General features: G+C 37.2%; 1 pseudogene; it reads left to right on the plus strand.

Moving 5' to 3' along the window:
• Positions 1–1,631: 1,631 nt before the first annotated feature.
• LOC143536883 (uncharacterized) lies at positions 1,632–2,848 on the plus strand (annotated as a pseudogene).
• Positions 2,849–6,986: the final 4,138 nt, after the last annotated feature.

Consider the following 6,986-nt stretch of genomic DNA (forward strand, 5'->3'; position numbering starts at 1 on the left):
ACCTTCGGCTATAAATACTCCAATATCTTGGAATGGTAAGATCAATCTACTATCTCGTATAACTTACTTGATAATTGCTCTAATAGTATTCATATACTTTTATATTCAAAGAGCAATATAGACTGATTCTCACGCCGGAGGGTGGTCACAAGGAGGAACCCCCCCCTTCTCAGTGACGAGCTTACGGTGTCTGTTTTGCAGGTTCCCTAAAGTACAACTTACTCTGCTGGACCTAACCTTCGTGGGAAACATTACCTAGCCCCCAGATTATCCATAATCTGCCCGGGGTCACTTAGTGTTTCTTCATAGAGTATAATTAATCAATCAACAATCATCTTTCTAAAACCCCAAAAGCCAAAACAAAACTTTGTTAAATCCTCCATAATTAATGAAACACAAGAGTTTCAAAGCAGCGAAGGCCTTCAAACTCCGGCGCCCACCGTGCACAAGTTCCACCCTTGCTCCGGTTACCGGTGGTCTCCGGCTTCACCTTCTTCTGATCAGCAACAACGGTACTAGCAGTAGCAGGAGGCTTGCTGTTGAAGTAATTCAAAGACTTGCCCACAAACTCAGCGGAGACAGCATCGAAAGAACTGAACATGGAATTCATGTTTGATTAATATTATTACGAACCGATGATTGTTTTCAATTTTTTGTGTTTTGAGAGAATAAGATTTTGTGGGTGTTTATATAGGAGGAAAAAGAAGTTGAATCGTCGCGGTTTCCATAAATTCAACGCGTTGAAGATACTTTTTTTTTAACGGCCAACTAAGTAACGCCAGGTACTCCATACGCGGGCCCCATTGGCTAAAGGTAGCCCGAGCCGGTCACTACTCCGGACGGACAGAGCCTCTAGCGGTCAACCTGTTGAGGGATTCACCGGATAAAACCCGACCTCCACGTCCGCCAAACGGCACGACAGCGAGGAGCCTTACAAAATTATTATTATTTGATTCCGTAAATGAATTAGTTTTATTAATAAAGCTATTCGAATGATTGCCAAAATTAAAGCCTATGCATGTTGAGTTGTTACCCGTCGTCATAAATCATAATGAACGGTTTTAAACATGATTTTTGTAACAAATGCCGTTAAACACGGCTGCTTTGCCGCGACTACTACTATAGATGAATGAATTCAACTGAAATTTCTGATAGAAGATCTAGCAAAAGATTTTATGACATCTTGAAGTAAAATTATTATTATGTTTATTACTTCTTTAATAAAGGAAAATCACTAAAATAACAATGTATCATTAACTAAAAATCAAAATAAACATGAACACTCTAAAAAATTAATGGCTTCAGCAAAACTCCCTTAGGGCGGATGGGGCGGTGCGTGGTGGCCTCCCCGTAACGCGTGATGGCATATTCAACACCGCCGCCGCCCCCTTGTCACGCAAAAAAGATATGTTTGCGTGATGGTTGTCACGCGTGAAGGGGGGGTGTTTTCCAAGAAGAAATGTAGCCGTTGGTGGGGATGTAGCCGTTGGAGGAGTGGGGGGTTTAAATAAAATAAATATATATAAAACCAAAACAAAAACATAAACCAAATCCAACTCAAAAACACTCTCAAACTTATCCTTCATTCACAACAAAAAAATATGGAATTTCCGAAACACTCGATGCCCTTAGACACCGATAGCTCTTCGTCTTCGGACGATGACATTCTCGAATGGTTCCCGTTGCTATACAAAGAACTTGAAGGCCCGAGGCGTCCAAAGAAAAAGGTGGTGGTGCGTGATCGTATACATGCCCACGACGTGCTAATGAACGACTATTTTGTGGAGGAGCCGAAGTACAACGACGAGACGTTTAGGGAACGCTTTCGTTTGCTGAAATCTTTATTCTTAAAGATTGTAGCCAACGTCGAAGCAAACGAAAAATGGTTTCAAGAATCTTACGACGCGAGAGGCAAACGAAGTTTTACGCCGCTTCAAAAATGCACATCCGCTATTCGTCAACTAGCGACAGGTAACCCACCCGACCAATTCGATGAATACTTACAAATGTCTGAGAGAACTTCACGTGAATGTCTACAATTATTTTGTAACGCGATTATAAAATTGTATGCCAAAGAGTTTCTACGAAAACCAACAAGACACGACATTACACGTCTTTACGCCGCACACGAGGCTAGATGGCATTTTCCAGGGATGCTCGGTAGCATCGATTGTACACATATCGAATGGAGGAATTGTCCACGGGAGTTGCGAGGGGCGTATGTTAGGGGTGATATCAAACGACCGGCCATCTCACTAGAAGCGGTTGCATCAAATGATTTATGGATTTGGCATTCTTATTTTGGTGTTCCCGGCTCAAACAACGACATCACTGTTCTGTACACATCACCGTTGTTTCAGAGCGTAACAGATGGCACCGCACCTTATGTCCGTACTTTGTCAACGAGAGATATTACAGACATGGCTACTATCTTGTCGACGGTATCTACCCGCAATGGTCTGTTTTTGTGAAAGCCTTTTCGTTTCCTGTCGAGACCAATGAAAAGGCGTTCAAGAAGTTGCAAGAATTGGCAAGAAAAGATGTCGAGAGAGCTTTCGGTGTTTTAAAGGGTAGATGGTGCATACCCAGTCAACGGGTTCGTGCAATGAAAAAACCCACGATCTCTAGCTACGTGTATGCATGCATCATATTACACAATATGTTAATAAAAGAAGATGGAAATGCAATTTCTCTAGATTGGGTACCGGATCCTCCGACTCAAGTTCCCGTTCCCGATGATGTCCAATTAGACTTGCAGGATGAAGATATTCATCATCGGTTGAGATGAGATCTTGTTGCGCATATAGGTTCTTTAGGTTTGAAATTTCCGGATTCAGGCGAGGAGTAGAAGTTTATTGTAACTTTTATTTTTTATTTCTAAATTTTAAGTTGAATTATGTTCTATTAAACTGTTGTTTTTATTTTTAAGTTCTATTAAATATTGTTTTAATTTTTTAAGTTACAAAAAAAAATAATAAATAAAAAATTTCATCACACACCATCACACCACACCACCATCCCTAGTAAAAAACCATCACATGTGATGGATTTTGGGTTGGTGATGTGGCACCATATAATTGGGTGGGGTGTGTGATGAGTGATGCCACCACATCCACCACCCCTCCCCCCCCTAATAAACGTACCACTTATGTGTTATGTGGCATCTTTCACAAGAAACGTATACAATTTTTAAACGCTTCGGATGATTTCATAATATGGTATATGTTGAACATTGCAAAGGAATGGCTGATGACCGGAAACCAAATTGATTATACAAACTAGGGCTGAGTACGATTCAGTTCGGTTATTAGGCGAAACTCAAACTGAAACCGAAGCAGAAGTAATCGGTTATTTGAATATACAAATAGTTCGGTTTTCAGTTTACCGGTTTTTTGGTTTTCCGGTTATTTTTGACTGTTTTTTCCAATTCTGTGTAGACATTGTAAAAAAAAAATAAATAAATAAAAAATGCATAGTTTAAGTTTGTATAAGAACGTAACAGAGTTGTTAAATATGGTTTAAAATTCAATAAACAAAAATAAACACGTGTTACGTGGAATTATACGAATACAAAGTTGTTAAATATGGTTTAAAATTCAACAAAGCTTTTTTAATTAAAAAACATTATAAGTTTAATCTCAATTTTTATTCATCATCTTATTTATCTTCAAAGTTAAGTTCGTTACTCATCATCTTAATAATCTTTATCACCATCAATCGGTTCGGTTTGTTTTTTCTGTTTTTCTTTTTGTTTTTTTTAAATGGATATTCAAATCGAAACCGAAAATTCGATTATCAAAAACAAAAAATTAACCGTCGGTTAATGCTTCGATGCTGGTTTTTGGTTGATTCGGTTTCGGTTCGGTTAATTTGGTTTTCTGCTCACCTCTAATTTAAACATCAATTGTTTACTACTAGGGGCGTGCATAAAACCGAATTAACCGACTCATAACCATTTTAACTGATAAAACCAAACTAATATAACCAAACCTATCCGAATTAACCGACCCATAACCGTTTTAACCAATACCGGTGACAACTTACTTCAATTTTCTTTTTTCTTCAAAATCTAAATTTTCTTCTTCATAATCTCATACGCTACCCACTTTTGCATTAGATGTTCCGTATATCAATACTCTTAACTTTTATACTAGTTACAACGTTATTCGTTTTCATATATGATCACTCGTCCCGACCAATGCGCCGGTATGTCCGGACCAATCCTTGGGTCCTAGAAAACATTGAATTATAAAGTACATAAAAATCAAACTATATTACGGCAAACTAACATCCCTCAAAACAAAGATCATCAATGGTGTGATTATTTTCTTGTTGAACTTAACCACATAACCAGACTCAAAAAGTAACATGAAATATTAAGTAACCCAGAAATTAAGATAAATCTATCAGTAATACCAGATGTTATATAATAATCGAGCAAATAAATTTTTATACACAAGTTATAGATCCAAAACTGTCACAAGTATATCAATTAATCAACAAATCATCTCTCTAAAAACCCAAAAACCAAAACAAAACTTTGTTAAATCCTCCATAATTTCCCATATTAATGAAACACAAGAGTTTCAAAGCAGTGAAGTCCATCAAACTCCGGCGCCCACCGTGCACAATTTCCACCCTTGCTCCGGTTACCGGCGGCGTTACCGGTGGTCTCCGGCTTCTTCACGTTCTTCTGATCAACAACAACAGCAGGGGTTTTGCTGTTGAAGTAATTCAAAGATTTGCCCACAAATTCAGCGGAGACAGCATCGAAGGAACTGAACATGGAATTCATGTTTGATTGATTAATATTGTTACGAATTGTGAAGATTATTTTCAATGTTTTGAGAATAAGGTTTTGTGGGTGTTTATATAGGAGGAAAAAGAAGTTGATTGTCGGGGTTTCCATAAATTTCAACGCGTTGAAAATACATATAAAATTAATAATATTATTATTTTGATTCCGTAAATTAGTTTTATTTAATAAAGTTATTCGAATGATTGCCAAAAGTAAAGCCTATGGATGCTGCGTCATCTATGAACGCTTTTCCACGCGCCTTTGCTAATAAACGCCGTGGGACAAGTGCCGTCAAACTCGGCGGCTTTCCCGCGATTACGATTTCATTCAACTAAAATTTCTGATACAAGATTTAACAGAAGATATTGTAACATCTTAGAACTTAGAATAGAAGTAATATTATTATGGTTTATTGTTTTTAACTATTAGGAAACCCGCATGATGTTGCGGTGTTGACAATTTGCAACACGATTTTTGTTTTTTTTTTTATAGTTTATCAATCCTCTTGTGATATGGTATTCTGTTAGTGGGTATTGCCCCCACGTTGTGTGCATTCGTTCCGTATTGGTGCTGTCTGAACCATCTCATTCCATTAATGTATCTAGCCATTGATTCAACAATCTTCGCTCGGAACCATGAATGCACTCTCAATTGCCTTCAACTTGAATGATCTTACATCACATCTTTATCTATGTTGTCTTGAAATGCATCTTTATCTGAGCCTTTGTTTTATATCTCCCCTGCAACCTACATTCACACATTTTGTCCATTTAAAAAAATTGCATAAATCATAACCATGAAAGCCTAAGGGCATGTTTGGTTCATAGAATGTCTTAATAGGGAGTTGGAATCCTGATTGGAATTGGAATCCTATTGAAAATTACTAACATGTTTGGTTGTTAGATTTATAAATGGAATTGGAATGTGAAATAACTCAAATGACTAAATTGTCCCTTAGTCTTCATCGTATACCATCGTCTCCTTATTCTCCATCTCTGATCAAAACCCAGAATCCAGCACCACCAAGTTATCGGTTGAAACGGCAGATGGGAGAACAATCGAACTGAAATCGTAATCGATCCAAAATCGAAAATAGAAACACAATGATCGATTGTTCATCTGGGTTTTCGATTTAGTTCCGCGTTCATCTACTCACCTCCGCGCTGAACGTGACCGTGATATTTCAGTTTCAGTTCCGGCGAGCCGGCCGCCGGAGTCTCCAGCGATGTGCAACATATGAAATTTATGTTGGATGATTTGTTCCTGATGATGGTTTATGATTACGATTTAATTGAATCAAATGATTGGTTTCTGGATGAACACAAACTTTGATTATTTATTCACACTAATTTATGTTGGTTGACTTGGTTCATGAACTTATTTATTTCAGTTGAAAATGGGTCTTGAATGAGTACACAAGGTTGAAGACGTGGGTATTTTAGTAACCCTTACACATTCCGTTGGAAAATTTAGAATTCCATCACATATCGGAAGGAATGTTTAATTCCTTTGGTTGATGGAATTTGATGGATTATTTTCCAATTCCATGTCCAACCAAACACCATTTGAATGGAAAATTTAGCAATTCCAATTCCAATTTCAATTCCTCCACATTCTATGAACCAAACACGGCCTAATAAGCATTTAAAGCCCCCACTTGCATAACTTCAAAGGTATTGTCATACCTCATCTTCTTTTCGAAGTTGTTTTATGTAGTCAACAGGGCCGTCTCCAAAGATTTATATGTCTTTGTAAACTCTAACAAGTAGCGAAATATTATTATAAACAAAAAAAAATTAGGCCTTATGTAAGTAAATGGGGTTTTTTTTTGTTTAAACAATTAAATTTTTAAATGAGTTTACTTGATTATGATTTAGGTTGTGTAAAAACTTTGGGTATAAAAATAAACTTAAAAATGTCTCAAGTGAGACTAGAACTTGTAACCTTTTTATTGGAAGTCATATCCCTTTACTAATAGACCAACCTAGTTATTATATAATTAGACTAAAACATTAAATATACATATTTCTTTTACATAAAAATATATATAAAAAAAATATGTGTGCCCCCGAAATTAAGTGCCCCAGCCGGTCGTCCACAGCGCCCTATGCTTGAGCCGCCCATGGTAGTCAACATTGAAATCCAACATGTCTGATGTGTTTGTTTGCCGCAAGTTTTGAATTTGAAG

This window comes from Bidens hawaiensis, unplaced genomic scaffold (genome assembly GCF_021521415.1).
Source record: "Bidens hawaiensis isolate Kalapana, Puna unplaced genomic scaffold, B.hawaiensis_p1.1 tig00010983_1, whole genome shotgun sequence".
Lineage (NCBI taxonomy): Eukaryota > Viridiplantae > Streptophyta > Magnoliopsida > Asterales > Asteraceae > Bidens > Bidens hawaiensis.